A 20,894-nucleotide genomic window follows, 5' to 3' on the forward strand; every position below is an offset into this window, starting at 1 on the left:
TGCATTTGAGAGTGCCATCAAGTTCAAATGGATCAGCTGCAGGGATTTAGAGTTGGTAGAACACTTCAGTCTTGGTAATAAGGCAATACTGTGTTGGCATCTTGCCCAATCCTTCATCAGATTCATTTGAGAAATATCCCAATCTCTCCTTTCTTTGCACCCTAGCTGAGTCCAAATGTTCTACATTCTTTGGGGGCTTTTCCGGGGACTAGGATTTTCTTTTGGGCAATTGTACATGTTTCTCAGCAATTCCCATAACAGGTGCATGCAGGATGACTAGGGAGCAGATGCCACTCCACGATGGAGGCACATTAATGGTAGGCATTTGTTCCACACAGCCAGAGCATATACCTTGTTGTGGATGTGTCAACGTTCAATGCTGGCATCTGGTATGTCCAGTTGCAGTTGTTATTGCTTCCAATGGGCACGCTTCCTTTGCCTCTGAGACAAAATGAAGATCAAATGAGTTTCTGTACTTTTACAGGTTGTTCATGTTGATGCCCACACATCTCTACACAGTTCATCTGTTTGTTTTACTTCTTCTTCTTCTGTGAATTCCATTAGTCCCTCAGCATTGAACACTGCTTGCCTCTTTACCCAATTATTGTTCCAAAATGTTGCAACTTCTATGGCCATTATTTTTTTGGACACTGTGCACCTTCTTGCTTCCCCATCTTTTTTCCATTTTAATGTAAACTGTGCATCCCTGAATTGGCCCTGAATCTTGCACGTCATTAAACGTACTAAGCACTGAGCCTCTAAAGTCTGCACTTCCTGTGATAAGAACAGTCTGAGGGTGCCAACCGTATGTGGGATAAGCCCACATATATACTCACGATTCATTTACAACACAGTGCCCTGTGCCTGGTCCGATCATTACTGGATAGACTTCCACATTCCACTTCACTACAGTGACCATTTCTACAGACTCCCAACAACTCCCAAAAAGTACTAAGTAGGAACTGCAATAAGATCCTTACTGCTGATATTAGCACTAGTACACAAAGTCTTCTGTCCCAAACTTAGGATAATGACTCGTGTGACTCATTAGTGTCTGCTTTTTCATCTACAATTTCTGGAGTTGGTGAATAGATTGGCTCCAATTTGTTTCATATTGGAAAGAACTCAGGCCACTAGAAATGATTTACATCATCCCTTAAAAACATTAAGAAGATCAAAAGGAAGCTGGAGGATGTCTGGCTAAAATCTGCCTTGGTAGAAGATAAAAACAACTGCAAGGTGGCGGAACGAATTTACTAAGTAAAAATCCTAAATGCCAAGAAAGACTTCCATAACAATCAAATAAATAGTGCACACATCTCCACGGGGAAACTCTTTGTAATCCTTAGCTCCCACGAGAAGCTAAAGGCTTTGGCCATCAACATCCAGCCCATGGCAGCTGACTGTGCAGAAGTGCAAAACATGTTTGAAGCTAAAATGCTCAAAGCCCGAGAGAAAATCATCCAGGCACTTTCCATTTCAGACCCAAAGGCGGGGCTCCAAATAAACCATTCTGAGCTACAAGAACAGGAGAGGTTTGCATTTATCCCAGTTACCAACTCAGATATGAGAGTTTTGTTAACCACAATGCGACCCACATCATGCGTCAAAAACATCCTCCCCCAGGATCATATTGGATCACCAAGAACTGTTTGTTCTGGTCTTTACCCGCATGTTCAATACCTCTTTTATAGACTGCTTCATGCCGGAAGCTATTAAAATCGTGACGTCTCCCCATTGCTAAAAATACCTGGTCTGGACCCGAAAGATCGACGTAACCTCAGATCAATCAGAAACTGCCACTTTTTGTTGAATATCCTTGATAAGTGGGCTACAGGGCAACTCCAACGCTTCAGGCAAGCCCATATCACAGAGACAGCATTTATCGAACTGCAGATCCATATGTTGATGATAATGGATGAAGGAAAAGCTGGTGTGCTGATGTTGCTTAATCTGTATGCTGCGTTTAATTTGCTGGACCACTACAGGTTACAGCAAGCTTTCTAACAGGCAGGAAACTGCTCAAAGGGGGCAGTCGATTGGATTCCCTCCTTCCTTACCAACCAAATGTCCAAAATCCATTGAGGTGATGTTATTTCGTCTCTAGCACCCATTAGTTGTGGAGTACCACAGGGGGCCAGTTTGTCACCTGTGCTTTTTAATCTATACCTCTGGCCCCACTTCAACCTGTTGGAGAGCTCTGGCATGGTTTCAGACTGTGTCCGGGTAGGGAGAACGTCTTGGTCTCGGTTTAGAACGACATGGCCAGGCTGGTGGATGCAGGAGAGGTTGGCGCCCTGATCTTATTAGATCTTTTTGCAGCTTTTGACACTGTTGACCACCCCATCCTGCTCGCCCGCCTGGCCCAAGCTGGAAAATCGGGTCAGGTTCTTGCCTGGCTCACTTCATTCCTGACTGATAGAACCCAGACTCTCTCACTCCCTGGTTTTCTTTCAGGTCTTTTTGCTCTTTGCTGTGGTGTCCAGCAGGGCTCAGCCTTGTCTCCAATTCTCCTCAATATTTATATCTCAGCCTCTTGTGTGTCTCATCCGCTCCTTCGGCATCAGGTGCTATTCTTATGCCGTCAACAATCTGATCTTGATCCGGTTGGATCATAATTAGGCTGAGTTGTTGCCGTGCTTGAATCAGTGCCTGTCTGCGTGGGAGCATGGATGAACCCTAATTAGCTGAAGTTGAATGGAGACAAGACAGAGGTGCTGGTGGTGGGTTATCCCCATGATCCTTCGCTCTGGGTGTCCTCCTTTTGGTCCTCTTCTCTGGGTTCCCTTCCAGTTCCAGCAGCCGAGGTGAAGAATCTGGGTGTGTTTGTCGCTGCCTCACTTTCGATGGAGGTGCAAGTGACTGCAGTCTGACAGGCGGCCATTTACACCTTAAAATATTAAAGAAGGTGCTCCATTTCATTCCATCTCACCTACGTCCTCCTGTGGTTGCAGCCTTAGTACTCAGCTGTTTAGATTACTGCTACTCACCATATCTGGCACAGCCTAAAGTTCTAGTTCAGTGACTTCAGCGTCTTCAGAACATGGCTGCTAGAGTGGCCATGGTTCCCCATATGGGGCCCATATTTTGCCAGTGTTGCGATCTTTGCATTGGCTGCCGGTATCCCAGTGCATTGGTTTTAAGTCTCTATGCCTGGTACACCGTGCGCTGCATGATCAAGAGGCTTAGTATCGTCGCAGCATGTTTACCCGCTATTTCCCTACATAGCAGTTATGATCGGCCACTACGGTGCTACGTGTTGTTCCTCCTTTCCGCCGCTTCCGGATTGGAGGCAGAACTTTCTCAGTTGCCTCCACCCAGCTGTGGAATGGTCTCCCTCTGTTCTTGAAAAATTCTTCTAATCATCTTGCATTTAGGAAACCGTTGAAAACCTGTCTGTTTCAGTAAATTCTTTGTTGCTGTTGTTCTCCTCCATTTCTCTCTTCTGCAGCGCTATGATACCTTCCTTGGCTGTCCGCTCAACAAGTTTCATTACCAAAACAGGTTTTTACTAACTACGCTGATGACACTCAGTTAGTCCTAAAGCTGAGCTGCAACTACTCTAAATACTCAGGCGTTTACAACATCATTGAGGCATGGATCACTAAGAACTGGATGTGCCTAAAAGACAGTAAAACCAAACTCCTTATTTTCGGCTCCTGGCAGGCTTGCGCTAGGCTGAGCGCAAATTTCACCATCTTTAATATCAAGAACAATGCCATTCCGGTCCTAGGAAAAGTAAAAACTTTGGGCATCATTTGGAATCCTCAACGATCGTGGAGCCCATGTCAATCAAATAAACAAAAACTGTCAGTATCATCTGCACCTGCTCAGACACATAAGGCCTTTGAGCAACAAAGAAAATTGCGCCACTATTGCCCGAGCCACTATACTTTCAAGGTTGGACTGCAGCAATGTGCTCCTAATAGGGGCAAAAGCTGCTTGTCTGACTAAATGTCACACAATCCAGAACAGTGCCGTGCATATTATTAGAAACATAACGAGAGGAGAACATATCTCAGCCAGTAGAAGGATCTACACTAGCTGAAGGTGGAGGACCAGATTGTTTTTAAATCTAGCACACTGGTACACCATTGTCTGTTTGGTACAGCTCCTCTCTAAATGAAAACACTAATCTGTCCATACATGCCTAGCAGATCCCAGGACCAGATCAACAGCATTACCCAGAAAACAGCCCAATGGACTGGGAAGATCCTTCTCTGTTAAAGCGGCCAAAATCTGGAACAAGCTCCCAACTACTCTAAGACTGGAACAAAATAACCTGAAGTTCCGCTGTGCTTTAAATACTGCTCTCTTTAAGTAATCACTACAATGTATGGTTGTTTCTTCCTCTTTCTGTGTATCCTGTGTAACTTTTGTTTCATCTCTTGTCTCCAATCTGGCACCCTGATGCCCACGGGCTTCGGCACCCTTATAAATCTATAAATAAATAAATGTACCTGACCCCTAGTGAATTCTTTCATAAGGTGGCACCACATGTTGGTACCTTCTGAATGATCTTCATCTAAGATGCTACTTGCTTCTTGACTCACTTGCCTTCTATGTCTAATCATAAGATTATTCTAAGTGCAAATATTTTTTTACCTTTATATCATTATATTTAGCAATGCTTAGTCCTAATCTTAGCAGCTCTGTTAAGAGGATAGAAAGAAAAAAAGAGAAAAACAGACAACATATTCCTATCAACTCATTTTTCACATTTCTATAACTATTTTCTTGAGCTTTCTGCATACCGATTGTTGTACTTGTACTGCTGTGCCCAAAGGGCTTCAGTTTAATCTTGTACTTACTCTTATAGTCACTATTTATACCAAACATGCGTTGTTTGCACCGGTGTTGAAGGCAGTTGTTCATCAGAGCCAAGGGGCTGTGCTTGTGTCCTTTCATAGATCAATCAAGTGTACACAGGCATGGCAATCTTTGAGCTTTGAAGCTGTTGGCGTTGAATGTTCCACCTCCTAGAAACCAGTAAACTTAGTGTCTCTCCATTTCCGTATGTACTTCTTTGTGTAGACTTGTCTCCATGTTGTAGCTGAAGATGGTCCTCTGTTGTGGTGCCTTGTTGATCCATTGGAGCCCGTTTGTGTGTTCTGATGTTTATCTGTGAAAAGATTTACTTTGCACAGGTTGACATATTCTTAAGATAGATATTGAATTCCTCTGCTAGCAAATTGGCACTGCAATGTGTATCAGACACTGTTCGTGAGGGCAAGGCTGGTTTAAACATTCTCCTTCCTGTTACCACCTTATGAGGTGTGAGGTGGTGGTCTTTGCTAGGCTGATTTCATAAACTAAATAGGACTAGGGACAGGTCATGTAGCCAGCTACTTTTAAGGGTGTCAAAGATTTTAGCTAATTTTAGTTTCAGCAGGCAATTCGGCCTCTCTACCACACTGGTTCCCTACTGGTGGCATGCAGTGGAAAGGTTGTGCATAATTCCTAACAGTCGAGATACCTCTCCCAAGAATTCATTCACAAAGTGAGAACCGTTATCCAACCTCAAAGTCTCACAGATACCCCATCTGGGAAACATTTCCCACACTAAGAACCTGGCCACGGATTTAGCATTCACATTGACACAAGGACCTGCCTCAATACAGAAGGAGTATGGGCACACTACCAGTAGTACATATCTGTATGTGTTGCAATGGTTCGCCATATCTATGTTATCTATATGGAGTTCCTTGAATGGCCCTGTGTGGCGGGGCAATGTTCCCTTCAATGTCTTGAGTGTGTATCCTGCATGGAATTTGTGACATGTAGCGCAGTTGGTCAAAAACCTGTAATCTTGTTCGGCCACATTTGGCACAAACTAGTCCTCGCTTATATAAGCAGCAATTTGCTGCTTGGGTGCATGCATTGGGAAATGGAGCTGTTCTAGTGCAATGTTTAATAGCCATAAAGCTATAAAACATTGCACTAGAACAGCTCCATCACTACTTTACCCTTGTGCTGTTTTGTCTCCATATAATGTTGGTTGGTGATAGGATGCATCCTCTTTTTACCTATAAAGATGTTTCCTCTGCTGGGGCTGGTCCCTGAAATTCGATTATATGTTTCTTTGATAGTGCACTGTATACCTCTGGTAACCCTCTTTGTTGGGCTGCAGTAACATGCATTTTGCTTTCTTCTAGAAAGGGGATATAAGCTGCCTGCTTGGTGGCTGCCCCTGTAGCAGCTTTTCCACATGAGACTAAGGGCCTCATTACACGGAAGGCGGTAAGGGTTAATGGTCACGGGTAATGGTACCGGTGACCGTTAACCCTTACCGCCTTACTACGAGGTCCCTTTGCGGGTAGGTACTTTAACGCCTGCTGTTTAGCAGGCGTTAAAAACCAACCCGCAAAGGGACCAGGGTGCTAATAACGGTACCGCAATTTGCGGCACCGTAATTAGCGCCTTCCCCATTCCCATAGAGCCCTATGGGGCAAAAATGGGAATGGGGAAGGGCAATGGGGGAAGAGGGAGTTACCGCCGTCCAACCTTGGAATAGGGCGGTAATTCCCCTTTCCACCAAGGCGGTGCCGGTATTTTACCGGCATGGACCAAGGTGCTAATAGCACCTTGGCCCTCCGCCTACCGTGTAATGAGGCCCTAAGTCTGTTCCTTTGGAGCATGCTCTGCACTTTAGTATGGCTACATGCACAGGGCCCTTCACTGATTTGGTTAGTTTTGCTAATAATATTGCATGCTGGACTGTGGACCTATCTGCCCGTCTGTATCCTCTCCTCTTCCATCTTGACAGACCTGAGTGTACTTTAGATGTTATGCAGAATCAGTTTATATTGTAAGATCCTCGTATGCTGATATTCCTAAGTCTTCAATGGGTGCTATGAGTTCTGGTGAGTGTGCTGAATGGTGTGAAGGCACTCTCTGTTGCATCACTATTTGAAATTCCTCTTCTTGGTTCTTCATATATTTCATTACTGCTGCTCCCATATGCCACCAGCCACTATCCAGGTCTATATTTGATGATCCATCTGGATAGAGTACTTCTCGTGTGTGAAGGGGGACCTCACTGATCCTACTGAATGTTTCTAATTCTCCCTTGTATACTGCACAATCACAAACTTTGTCTTGTGGCTCAACTGTCTTGGCAACCTAAGTTGCTGGGTGAACTCTGTGGCATCTCACTATTGTGATGGCTGGATTTGTCAAATGTACCTCTTACCCACTGGCTCTCTGGGTAGTAAGCGTGGACTTGTTTCTCTCTAGAATGGAAAAAACTGCATGCTCAAGGTACAAAGTGAATGAACATCCCATAACTATGGCACAGGCTTCTGTACTGCAAAAGCTATTGCGGCTAATGCTTGCACACATGGAAAGTGTCCTTGCATCACTGGGTCTAAAAATCCACTATAGAATGCCAATGGTTTGTGTTTCTCTGATGATTGCTGTGTGAGTACTGCTGTAATGACATGACCATTGAATTTGTGATAATAGGAAGAATGTGTTTTTGCAATCTGATGTTGCTAGTACCGGTGCACTGCTGATTGCTATTTTGAGATCCTCAAAATTCTGCCATTTATTCCTGTCAATACAATTGTGCCTTTTAACTTTTGAGCTTCTTTAAGTGCCAGCAATAAGGGTCTAACAGGTGTTGAGTAGTCAAATACCCATGTGCAGCAATAATTGCACAATCCCAGGAATTATTGCATTTCTCTGATTGTATTGGTATTATATGGTAATGTGTATTTATAAAGTGTCTATACACAGCCAAGTGTTTCAAGGTGCTCAAGGAGGGTGGAAACATGGGGAGATGAAAATCTGTCGCTCAGAGCCCTTGAAATTCTGAGACAATAAGAGTCTGCACAGGCAGAGTAAGTGCGAAAATTTAACAGTTTGAGATACAGCAAATAGGCCTGTCAGCAATTCTGCAGTATTGCCAGTGCAATTAAGGGGTAAAGACAAGGGAGAACAGACAAATGATCTTTAGGCAACGGAGCATACGGATCGTGCAAGTGCACAGACGTTCACAGGGAGAGGGAGGTCCAATTGCACCTGGTTTGTGGAGACTGGGGTAAGTGCAGAGAGAGACATTACCTTGGGTTTTTTATCAAGTGCAATGAGTGTGGGTGGGCTTTAGGGCCCTGAAGCAAGAGCAAAAAGAGGACTGGCAGGGGTGCCAGGGACCTATGAGACTCTGAGTTACACCAGGCAGCCAGTCAGCAAGCTGTGAGGAAGAAAAGCGAGAGAGAAAAAGAGCAGCGAACTAGGTTAGCAGGGTACAGTGAGAGAGAAGGAAGAGGAGAAGAAGAAGGTCTTGAAGAGTTTCTGGAACTTAAGACAATCAGGCAAAGACAGAGGGCGGCAGGGAGGCTATTCCAGAGGGAGGCACCTGCTGAGGATAAGGATCTCCCTCCAAATCTCTGCTTGGAGAACCGGCTCACTCGCAGATGGTTGGAGGTAGATGAGCAGAGGGCTCATGAGGGACAGTATTTGGGTAGGCAGCATTGTAGGTAGGTAGGTCCCAGGCCCCAAAATGCCTTGTGAACAATGGATAGGGTCTTGAACTTGATCCTTGCAGCTACAGGGATCCAGTGAAAGGATTTCAGTGCCAGAGAGATGTGGTCCCTGGGCTTGAGGCCAAGGATAATTCTTGGAGTTCTGTTCTGGATGTGTTGCAGAGGACACAGGGCAGAGGAAGGGAGGTTGAGGAAGAGGCTGTTGCAATAGTCCAGCCTAGAGAGAACCAGGGCTCTGGAGGCAGAGAGCCACTGTGGGAAAATGTGAAAAGGTAGGGTACATCTGATGAGGTGTGGCTGATAGTTCAACTTTTTAGAGATGTCTGAAATGTGAGAGGAGAAGGAGACAGTGGTGTCAAAAATTACCCCAAGGTTTCTTGCCTCACAGGTGGGTGCAGGCACAGGGCTAAGGGAGGTCAGCCAGTGTGAAAGTGGGAAAGCGGGTGCAGGGGTCCCAGTGCGAAAGATCTCAGTCTCACTGGTGCTGAGGCAGAGGTTGTTTGCAGCACAACATGACTGAATATGGACAGACAGTCAGATATGAGCGAGGAGGAGGAGGCAGCTGAGGTTAGTCTGAAAGATAGTTGCCTGGAAGTTAGAGGTGAAAGTGGCAATCACATGTTCCAGGGCAGCCATACAGATGTTGAAGAACCATGGGGATAGGTTATTTCCCTGGAGAACGCCATGGATTGAGATAGCTATAGACAAGAGAAAGGCTCAGAGATCCACCTGGGATGGGTGTTTGGAGAGAAAGGTGGTTAACCACGCCAGAGCCTGACCTGTGATTCCCAGGGTGTCACGGAGACATGCGATCATGATTACATATGTATTCATTAAAAATTCTTGTATAATGCGCCACATACCTGTGGGCCTCAGGACGCGCACTTGCAACAGACAAACAGAGGAGTACAGAGAACGGTCAATCTGAGGGCCGGTGGACAGCAAAGGGAGAGCTAAAGCAATTAGTCAGGCAGTAGGTTAAAGACAAGTGTTTTCAGATTGCTCTTGAACTCTACCCTAGTCGGGATAGGTTTTGCGACAAAATGGAAGCAGATTCCATGCAGTTGGACTCTGAACATTGAAACTGCACCCACCAGCCTTCACCAGTTTGAATCTGGGCTCTACAAGTTTAATAAGTAGGTTCTGTGACCAGAGGGTATGGACCGGAGCATATGGCTGAAGACGAACCACCTGATATTTAGGGGCCAGGATGAGGAGACATTGGTGGGTCAGAGTAAGTATATCATGTCTAATTCTAAGTTTTACTGACAATCGATGCAAGTCCCGTCTGGACGCAGTCATATGAGTATGTCTTGAGAGACCAAGAACATCCCGAACTGCTCCATTCTGTGCAACCTGAAGGGAAGATATATTACACTGCGAACAGCCACTCAGGGGGCTGTTGTAATAGTCACGTTGAGAGTTAATGAGGACTGTAGCAAGAGTTGCTGCATTTTTCATTGGTCAGAAATGGTTGAATGTTGTATAGAGGTTTATGGATCAAGCCACAGGAGGATCTTATCTGTGTGATATGTTGATTCATGATGAGCTCGGCATCTAAGACAACACCAAGAGTCTTGACCTTCCTAGCCACAGGAATCGTGGAACCAAGAAAAAGAAAGCTCTTGTATTCAGCACGAGGTATTTCAATTTTGAGCTGGAAGCTCCATCCTCTTGGCTTTTAGTTCAAGAGAGTTGGCAGCCATCCGGGCATGAATTGAAGTATTGAAAGAGTTCAGATTTGCCAGGTCCTCAGAGTAAGATCCAGCGAGTTTTATGCTAACCTTCGTGTCATTTGCATAATTCACATACTAAGCACCCAGGCTGTCAAGAAGTCTTACAAAGGGGATGATATAAATGTTGAACAATGAGGAGGAGAGACATGGCCTCTGCAGGACACCCCGTGCACCCAGGGTAGGTTTGGAGAAGACCTCACCCCTACTCACTCTGGCATTCCGAGGGCCCAAAAAAGAAGAGATCAATTGGATTGCCTTAGACGAGCATCCAGCTACCTAGCAGAGTCTATCCTCTAGCAAAGCATGATCAACAAGATCAAAAGCAGAGAATAGATCCAACAGCATCAGTACTGCTGGTTGCCCAAGATCAATACTCTGCAGCAAGTTTGCCTTAAGGTCTAGCATCGCAGTTTCTGTGCCGTGTCCCTTTCTGAATCCAGACTAGTGTGGCAGAAGAATGTCACTCCCCTCAACAAAGTTCTGAAATTGGATATAGGCCACTTTATCCAAACATTTTAAAAGAAAGACGACGTTTGTGATAGGGCGGTAGTTATCCACCAGAAAAGGATCAAGATTCTGCTTTTTAAAGAGGGGGTGACCCAAGCTTCTTTTAAAGATAGCGGGACAGTCCCCTCTGCAAAAGAAAAGTTAGTGAACTTTGTGGCCCACGGACTGTGCACATCCATACACATCCATACATTTGATAAAAAGACTAGATGGACATACATCTCCCTGACAAGCTGTGGGCTTTATTATTGATAAAGGAGTCATGAATAGACTGACACCAGTCTTTGTCTTGCACTGGGGCCTGCACAGAGCATGGCTAACCCTTGAATTCACCTAATATTGCAAAAAGTTCCTTGGATCTGGATTTTGAAATCAGAATCCTATCAATTTATAAGGAGGATTTTGCCGACATAATGGCATCCTTATATTGATTTACCAAATTTTATAGTTGGCTAGAGTTGCTGTTGAGGGGTTTTTCACCAGCAACATTCCGCTGTTTGTTTCATAAGCCTAAGTGTATTATGTCATCATTAAACCAACCTTTATATATGGATTCACTTTTAATGTGCCAATCTTTTAGGGGAGCTACCTGATTAGTGACTTTGTCAAGAGTATTCGTAATGTGGCAAGCTAGCTCATCAGTGTTACCAAAATCCTCCAGAACACCATTCTTCTAACAGAGTGGAGGGGAGAGGTTTTCAGGGGTTAAGGACTTCTGGTTATGCACGCACACAACAACTCTAATATTAGTGTCAAGTCTAGCAGGAGGGTCTGGGAGAATGATGTTGAATGACATCAAAGAGTGATCTGACCAAATGCATGGAGAGACAATCAGATTGACAAGCGAAAGATGGTGAACCAAAAGCCAGTCGAGGGTATGACCAGCAATATGAGTAGGGGAGCAGACCATTTGAGAGAAACTGTGGGATATTTCAACACATGCCAATGTGCCACACTACACCCCTGTGCCAATGGGGAAAGAAAACTGCCAAAAATTGATGTGCTAACCCCTGTGCGCGCCAAATCTATACAACTGTGCATGGTTCATAAATCACAAAAAGGCTGAACACACAGACAAAGTTGATGTCAAAACAGAACTCCCTGTAGGAGAACTCCAGGGGGTGCTGTCACCTGTCACATGAAGGAAGGTCACAAAAGTGAGCTAAAATCCAAAAATGCCTTTCAATACAGCTTCCCAATCAATGGCAACCTTCAAAAAGTGCTGTTTTGGCCCTAAATTCATTCATTTTCCAAGTGAATTATTGAAAGGAAAAGTGTGCTGAAATCATAGATTCTCCAGGCAGTCACAGAAGACCGGGCCTCACTGACTGACAGCTGCATAAGAAAATTAGCAGTCAAACCCAGTTTAAAGTGTTTCCTTCTCCTGAAGAAGTGCAAAATTTGCCTGTTTAAAGCATTTTTCTGTGAAGGGCTTAATTCCTTTAAAATGTCAAAATCCATTATAAACTCTGTTAATTTTATATCTTTTAAATAAAAGATTGTAGGTGAATTTTACAGTAACCCATTGGAAGTAACTGCTTAATTCTGATTGGACAGTGCCTAGCCTGGGAAGGCTTGACACTTCAGTTGGCACTCCCTTGATACAGGAGGTCTTAATGGTTCCCGCATATGGAGCACAATAGGCTTCAGTAGACATTCGTCCTTTGGCTGAGCCAAGAACAAATGACAGGCTGAGCATGGACGTCTGCTGGGTGGGGCAGGGTGCTTCCCTCTACACCCCACCCTGATCAAAGGGATCTAACAGCTGTTTGTTGAAAGGAGAGAAAAAAAAACTGCTGGAACGTTTTGATGTTTAAACCTTTATTTGTGGTTAAGTTTAAAACTCTTTAACTGTGCAACCAGAAGAAGGATAAATCTGAACATTGGTAGATGTTAACCTAATTTCAGGCTTTTGCTTTGAAGACATTGATGAAACCTATACCACTAAAGGAACCAAAGTTATGAAAACACTCTCATGGTAGCAGAACTATTAATGTTGCAAGCCTAAGATTGTATGTACATGATCCACTGATAAGTGCCCCTAGATGTACCGAATTAGAAATTGTTAATCCAAACTTTTATGATTAAAATTAAGAAAATTCTATAGAATGAGAAAGACAGCTCGCACAGAGATGGGGATTGAATGTGAATATAGCCCATCATATATGAAATGTATATGTCCGATTTTATTCGGAGACCTAATTTTAGAAATGTACATTTGTGCAAAAGTTACGTTTTGGTCAAAATCAATGTGGGAGTTCCTAAATTCCATCATAAAGATGACAGCTCTGTTCGGACTGCCAACCAAAACAAGGCAAGTGTCTGTTTGTTTGTTTGTTTATTTATTTGTAATGCGCGCCAGACCCAAGGATAACCGGGCGCAGTGAGGAGAATATGCAAAGCTTACAGTGTTTCAAAAATTACAGTGTTACAAAAAATTACAATGTTACATAGGGTTACAGTATTACATCATTTACAGTGGTAGGGGAAAGGTATGTACAGACTTAGCAGGGAGCATATCTGATCAAGCGAGGCGGTCAGTTATATGCAATGTTACTATGAATATTTACAATTGTGATATATCTCTAAAAATACAAATATTCATTCAGATAAAGTATCATAACACCAGTGTCTATCAGTATCTTACATGTTTTTGTCATTAAGGTGTTTGATCAGATTCATTCTGAAGTGTGAGAAAGGTTGGTCTGTTCTCAAGTTATGTGGCAAGGCATTCCACCATTTAGCGGCTAGCACAGGGAAACTGGTGCCACCAATTTTAGCAAGTTTTAATCTAGGAATTACCAAACAGTTGGAGTTAGGAGCTTTTGTAGGCCTACTGGAGATTTTTCTTTTTATTTTGTCCATGGCCTTGTCATTTTCTGTGTCATGGCCACAGAAGTAAGGGCCAGTCCTCCCTCATCCCCAGGGTCCAAATGGATCCAGTGTTGGCGCAAGTGTGCCTAGCACGCTCTGTGACAAAGGCACATGCAGCAAGGCCGGGCGTGGACATAGAACAACATTGGAAGGCACGTGCAGGAGTCCCTGGGTGGGGCATGGTGGAGCCACTAGGCGGGGCTAAAGGGAGGGGCCAGGGCCAGCCTATATAAGGCCAACCCATCCACATGCCTCTGCTTCGCGTTGTTCTGCTTTTGCAGTGTAACGCTTACTGCTGCTCTTACCTGCGCGTTCACTTGATTCCAGCTGCTTCATCTTTGATGACATCTTACCAGATTTCAGCATCTCCACCGCTGATGGTGCTTCTTACCAGCTTTCAGTCACTCCATCACTGTATGCATCTCGTACCAGAATCCAGCTACTCCATCACGGTGAGTGCCTCTTACCTGAATCCAGCTACTCCATCGCGGTGCGCGCCTCTTACCTGATTCCAGCTACTCCATCACTGTGCGCACCTCTTACCTGAATTCAGCTAGTCCATCGCCGAAGGTGCTTCTACCTGCTCCCAGCCGCTCCATTGCTGTGTGTGGGCCTCATTACGACCCAGGCGGTAAGTTTCCGCCTGGGTCGTACCCTTACCACCATGGTGTAAACTATGTTTACACCATGGTGGATTTACCGCCCCATTCCAAGGTGAGTGGGGCGGTAAATCCCCATTTCCCATTTTACCCTTCCCCATTCCCATTTTTGCCCCATAGGGCATAATGGGAGTGGGGAAGGCGCTAATTACGCCACCGTAAATTACGGTGGCGTAATTAGCACCATGGTCCCTTAGCACCATGGATTTTAACGCCTGCAAAAAGCAGGCGTTTAACTCACCATGGCGCAAAGGGACCTCGGAATCAAGCGTTAAGCGTCGCTGCCGTTTACGGTGCAGTTAACCCCTTAACGCCTGATTCGTAATGAGGCCCTGTGCCTCTTACCTGAATCCCATCACTACCAGAGTCGGGTCCTTCTTCTCACCTGATTCAGGCGTCCAGCTATCCAGAGCTCCACTTCGTTATTTTTCTTTACAACGTCTTCGCCCTGCAACCGCGGAGCTGCATCGAACATCCAGATTTATTTATTTATTTGGATTCATCAAGCACCCAGCAGCCCTGAGGCATTGTGTCTCTGTTACAGAATATTAGGCTTGGTACATATTATCAGCAGTGATAACAGGTAGTTTCCGTGCTTACAGTGGAACAGTATTGAAGCAGGCATAGTAGGTACACTTTAGTTGAACAACTTGGTTTTCAGTGTTTTTGTGAAAGTGGAGAGGGATTGTTCACTTCTTAGACTTGGGCGCAGTGAGTTCCATGCTTTAGGTGCAAGAACTTCAAAACTGGTTCCGCCTGCTTTGACTCTGTTAAATACTGGGACCGTGAGTTGGTGCAAGTATTTTTATCGTTTAGGCCTGTGGGTTGGAGCTTGGTGTATTCTTTCTACTAGGTATGCCGGTGCTGTTTGGGTGAGGCATCTATGTGTAATTGTGAGGGCTTTAAATGTTATACGCTCTTTGACTGGGAGCCAGTGGGTGTCTCTTCTTGCCTGGGTGATGTGTTCTCTCTTGGTAATGCTGAGTGCAGCTCTGAGGGCTGTAATAATAGATATAGCGCTTTATAAGAATATATAGCGCTTTACTAAATGTGATGGCATTTTTTGTTGTTGTTGCCAGCAGTAATATGCCACACACATATAGTTATTTTTTTGTTGCCAGTATAACATGTGAATATCTTGTTGTTGGCATGCAAAGTATAGAATTTATAATACAGCAAAGCCCAGCTTGAAACTGCAGAGAATGAAGTGCACCAATATTTTCTGTGATGCCTTATATATGGGACTACTGTTGGGGAGAAGGGGGCCAGCAGCCATACCCTCACCATCTATGGGCGACCCCAACACCTCCCATATGGCCCCCAGAAATGCAACAGAGACCCCAGCAGGCAGCCACATGTTCCAAGCTGCGTTTATTCCTGGGCAGCAAAAAAAGAAAAAAACACGCAGAGCATCATGCACATCGAGAGTTCAGGCGCCATCTCCCAAGCGTCTCCCAAGCCAGCTTTGTAATCACACTGCAGGCTGACCTCACAGAATTGGATCAGCTCCTAGAAACTTATCTCCTCCTGCTATTGGCTGCTGAGTAATAGGTTACCTATGTATCCCTTATAGAGAGCATGATAATTGGACATTTGAGTTTTGCGTCAGTGGGTTGGTTTAGCTGTGCCAGCCCACCATTACCTAATTCTAGCTTGTTCCATTATGAATTTGTTCCCATAACTTTTTAGCTGAAGCAAGCATTTCGCACCTGAGCTCTGAGTGCTCATTGGCTAGGCCTGAGCCATTCTTGTTAAAATTATGTTTCAAATGTTGTGCGAGTCTTTGCGAAAATGTCTTTCTTTCCCAGAAAGAAAAGAAAAAAAACACACTGGGTTGCTGTGGCTTACTCGCATTATTGGAGAATTAAAAAATGTTTGTCTGCAGAAAGCAATGTTATCTGACTGCGCGACCTTGGCTGCTCGTGGGTTTTGCGAGGCGCATTGCTGAAGGCTTCTGCAGCCAGTGTTCAGTGAGAGAAATGAACTTGGCTGTAAATTTCCTGAAACATGGCTTTACACTGTGCAATTAGACCATGTTAATTCATATAGGCATTTGCAAGCCTTTAAACAGGGATTTTTGTGTTTGTAGATTCTGATATTGCAGCATTGATTCTAATGTAGCATGGAAGTTGCACTGTTGGTGAAGTGGGCGTGTTTCAGCATATTTGTCACCCATGGGTGCGCTGGGGCCTGGTTCAAATGATAAGTGCGCTCCTTGTTCTTCCTGCTGTTCTTCTGTATATGCGCCTGGGGTGAGGGGGCATGGGTTTGATCTCGATTTTCCCTCTTCACTACATTAAGAACTGACTAACTTAATTAACATTTACTAAACACTAATTCTAACTCTCTAACATTATAATGTAGTCTCATCTGCACAAAGGGGTGAAAATACATATTTTGGTAGCACTGCTATAATTTGTTTTTAAATGAACACTGGCATATATTTTTTTTTCTTCTCTCTCTTTCTGTGTTGGATTGTAGAAAGCAGAAAGTATGCGCGGCAGGAAATAAAATTGAAATAGTTGCTCAGTGAGCAAGGATCCCATTGTATAAAAGTGAAGGGTGATGCTGAAAACATGATTTTAACCTGATTGGAGGAAAGTGTATGCAGACATACCACATAGATAAAGTAGGAAGGGTCCGAGTTCTGCTAATGGCAAAACTTACGGAGAGAAGTTAGTTTGTGTTGACTGGTCTGTGAAGACAGAAGTCCAAGGTGTCACAGAGCGCTGGCTTGAGAGTTTCTCGCCGTGCTTCCCAGACACTCACGATTACAGGAGCCGTTCGTGCTGACTGGGCCTGTCTTTGTGAGGCGAGTGAAACAAGGTTGCGTGGGGGAACTTCAAAGAAACAATTTGGTAAGAAGATATGTACAAGTGAGGTCACTGTATAAGGTTGCATGGATGACTGAGCTGTAGTGCATTGTAGACAGGATAGGAAACCCCTGTAATTTTATTTCGTCATGTTCAGTATGTGGGAAAATGAACCCAGATTGTAAAAGGCTTGTTTGTTCTGTATTCTCTTTCTTTTGTTTTCCAGGTGATGTTGCAATGTTTTCATGGTAAGAACTAATAACTGTGAATTGTATTTGTATATAATGTAATGAGAATATATAAAAACAAATGGTTTAGTGTCATCTTTGCATCTGTGAATTTATTCATATACCTATGAAGTATACAGTACAGGGGAGGTCCATTTCTCTTCAGTAGTGCATTTGTCAATTTGCCCCTGCAGATAAAATAACAACACATAATAAGCTGATAATATTCAGTGATAAAGCAGGTTTATGTGTGTGTGTGTGTGTGTTTGTCTGTGTGCCTTCCTTGTATGTTGTTTGGAAGGAATCTGATATAATATATAGATCTCTGGATGTAGATAAGCCAGTGATACCGGCCACATCCTATAGGTGGCACTCTATATAAAATTGTTAGGTTTATATCATGTGCATAGGTCCAAGGCTCTCTATAGACCACTGGGAGGTACTCTAATAGAAAGGAAGGTTTTGTTTTATGATGGGGTTATAATATAGGGAAGACAACTATGCTCACCACTAAATACTGCAAACAATATATCACTAGATTCCCCAATATAATATAACAAGATATGGTCACTAAAATAATATGAGGCCAAACCCAATCTAAATGCAAGGCTAATTTACCACCAAGCTACTGCTCATATTTTGACGGTAAGAAAATACCGCCAAACCCCAAATTTATCGCAATAAGACAAAATATCCTACATATATGATGCGTTGGCTGGGAAAGTGGCTTTAGAGCACCTATTGGGTGTGGCAAGTGTGTCTCACACTACCATAAATGCATTAAAGGGAACCCATTTTATGAGAGCAGTGTGACACTAGAAGTGAATTTCAGAATGTCTCAAATGGAGGCCACATTCCCAGAGTTAGTGCAATATCTGGAGGCAAAGCTATATGCATATGGGACATGGTCATCAACTAATAAAACATAATGGCATTATGGTGAAGTACAGAAAGAACCATTAGACAGCATCTTTGCAGAAGGCAGCATAATTCAGGTCTGCCTTTTGAGACAATTAAATACTGATCATCAACATGCAGAGATAGATTGTCTGATACGGCTATGTGCCAAGACATGATTTATCCTAAATAGGTCTCTGCGAATGCAAGAAAATGAAGCCAAGCTGATTAGCAGATTAAGAGTTGAACTGGATGGAGCTAGAGAAAACGAGGAAAAGTTAAGAGCAGAACTGGAGGTATGTCAAAAGGACATGCAGTCAAAATGTAAGGATCTCGACACTCAATTGTCTCAAAGACAGAAATAGTTTGAGGCTAGTGAGCAAGAATTAAAACACTTGAAAGCGTTGGTAGATCATATTAGACAAGATAAGGATGAAGTTGTTTTGGAGATACAGATTTTACTAAAAGAACATTTTGAAAAAGAAAGTGATCTTCAAAATGCTGAACAAGAGATAGTTAAAATATTTCAAGAAAGTGACAAAAGAAACAAAGAATTCAATGAATGCCAAATGCAAATGAGCGATATGCAAAATGTGATTAATAAAATGAGTGATGACAACAATTATTTGCGGAAGGAGGCAGACAGGCTCCTTAAAAAGTGCATGGATTTGGAACAGCAAATATGTATTTCCAGGTCCCAAGACAAACGACAGTGCACCACATTCAATGGAGTTGAGGTGAATTCTATTTCTACACAGAGAATTAGTGCCCCAGTGGTTGGGCCAGTGACTTAACTTGGTTGCAGCACCCTTGGGGGAGTTGATACACCCATTGGGGGCCGCCACCAATCCCATATGCCTGAAATAAGTGTTGAATCACAGAATATTGCAATTCCATGCATGGCAATGAGTAGCCCCATTAAAATAATGAAATCAATCAAGGCTCTGATCAAACCATTTAAAAAAGGAGGGGAGTGCTGCATAGAGGATCACTTAGAGGCGGTGCACGATATATTTAAAGCCCTCCAGATACCTAAAGAACACTACAGACAATACTTTCATTTAACTCTGGACGCTCCCACAGCCAGTATCATTAGGGGATTAAATGAACAGCAGAACATGACATGGGCAGAGTTTGAAAAAGGGATTAGACGTAATTTCTCTCCTTTCCAATCATTACAAGAGGCAAAAAAGGTTGCATACACGATTACAGCTGGGCCAAATACGTCCCCTCGCCAATTTGTGCAAGACTTAAAAAGAGCTTTTTCTCGCTTTGATGTATCTTTTGACCCCAATTCTAATAAGTTTAAAACTGCCTACTTTTATGGGCTACAGAAAGACATCATATCACAGTTAGTCCGTGAATTTGACTGTGACAAGTCTCTTAAATGGATTGTACACCAAAGTACAAAACTAAATGAAGTACTCTATTGTCAGGGTAGAGAGAATGATACAATGAAAGACACTAGATGAAAATCTAAAAAACCCTCGGCAACAGTGATGGAGATCAGGTCAGCTAAAATGTCACTTGAGCCCGCTCAAAGTCCAGGTAAAAATAATGTGACACCTGAACAAAGGGGTAATCAACAGAGGTTGTCGCTCCCTGCACCAATGTTTCAATCACATGATCCTAGTAATAGGGAAAGCTACATTAGCCCTAGGTACATAGGAGACAGGCCCCGGGGCAGGATATTGGCCTGATATGTCAGGTATGAATAATAATCAGAGGCAAAGCCAGGATCAATGGAATAATGGTCCCTACCAGGCATTGGGGACATAGAACAGATTTGATCCTAATACCATGATATATGGCAATCAGGAGAGACCCCGATATGTGGATCGATTTACTGAAAATGGGAATCAGCATAGGGGACAATACTCACAAAATGAAAGACATGACATGAGGCAGAGTATGAATTATGCCCCACGTCAATACAATGAATCACCCCCACCAGGGGACTACAACCAAAGGATGGGTGCACCCCGCTCCCTTCCACATATGAATCAAGAGTTCAGAAACAACCCCAATAGAAATAATTCTCCTGAGAGATATCAGAATAGATTCAATCAGGGGGAAAGCAACCAATATCGACCTAGGCTACAGAGAGAAGATTGTAGAGAGATGGAAAGATTCCAGTGTCTCGAGGCCCAAGTGAAAATGTTGGCTGAACAAATAGGAAAACTCTGTACGGCACAAAAACAGTCATCAAAGGAGGGGGCAGAAGGCAATGACCGGGTGGTTTCCGATAATAAGTGACTAAATATTAATGATACCTGCAATGCTAAAAAGACAGATTGCCCTGATTTGGTTTTGAATAATGACTCTGAGATGCTTAGTGATTAAACAGGAAAATACTGACAAGTGAACATTTGACAGAAATTGCAAATACATCTAAAAAAGAAGTTTGGTTTAACCTGGAGTTAAATCAAACGTTGGAAATTTGTACAAATGAAAAAGGAAAACATGAAATTCCAAAAGAACAAAGGGACAGACTTAAGAAAGACAACTCATGCATAGGTAATACAATTGAACAGGGAGTAAGTGGGGATGCTAGAACGCTTTCCCTGGACAATCAAAGCACTAACCAAATACAGGCATAAAGAATAAATACTCAAAAGGAGGGTACAGATCAATCACCTGAAGAATTCTTTGAGCCACAGATTTTTGAGGAAGTTAAAAAGATTAATTCCATGTT

Source organism: Ambystoma mexicanum, chromosome 5q (genome assembly GCF_040938575.1).
Source record: "Ambystoma mexicanum isolate Mex_15411 chromosome 5q, UKY_AmexF1_1, whole genome shotgun sequence".
NCBI classification, from domain to species: Eukaryota; Metazoa; Chordata; class Amphibia; order Caudata; family Ambystomatidae; genus Ambystoma; species Ambystoma mexicanum.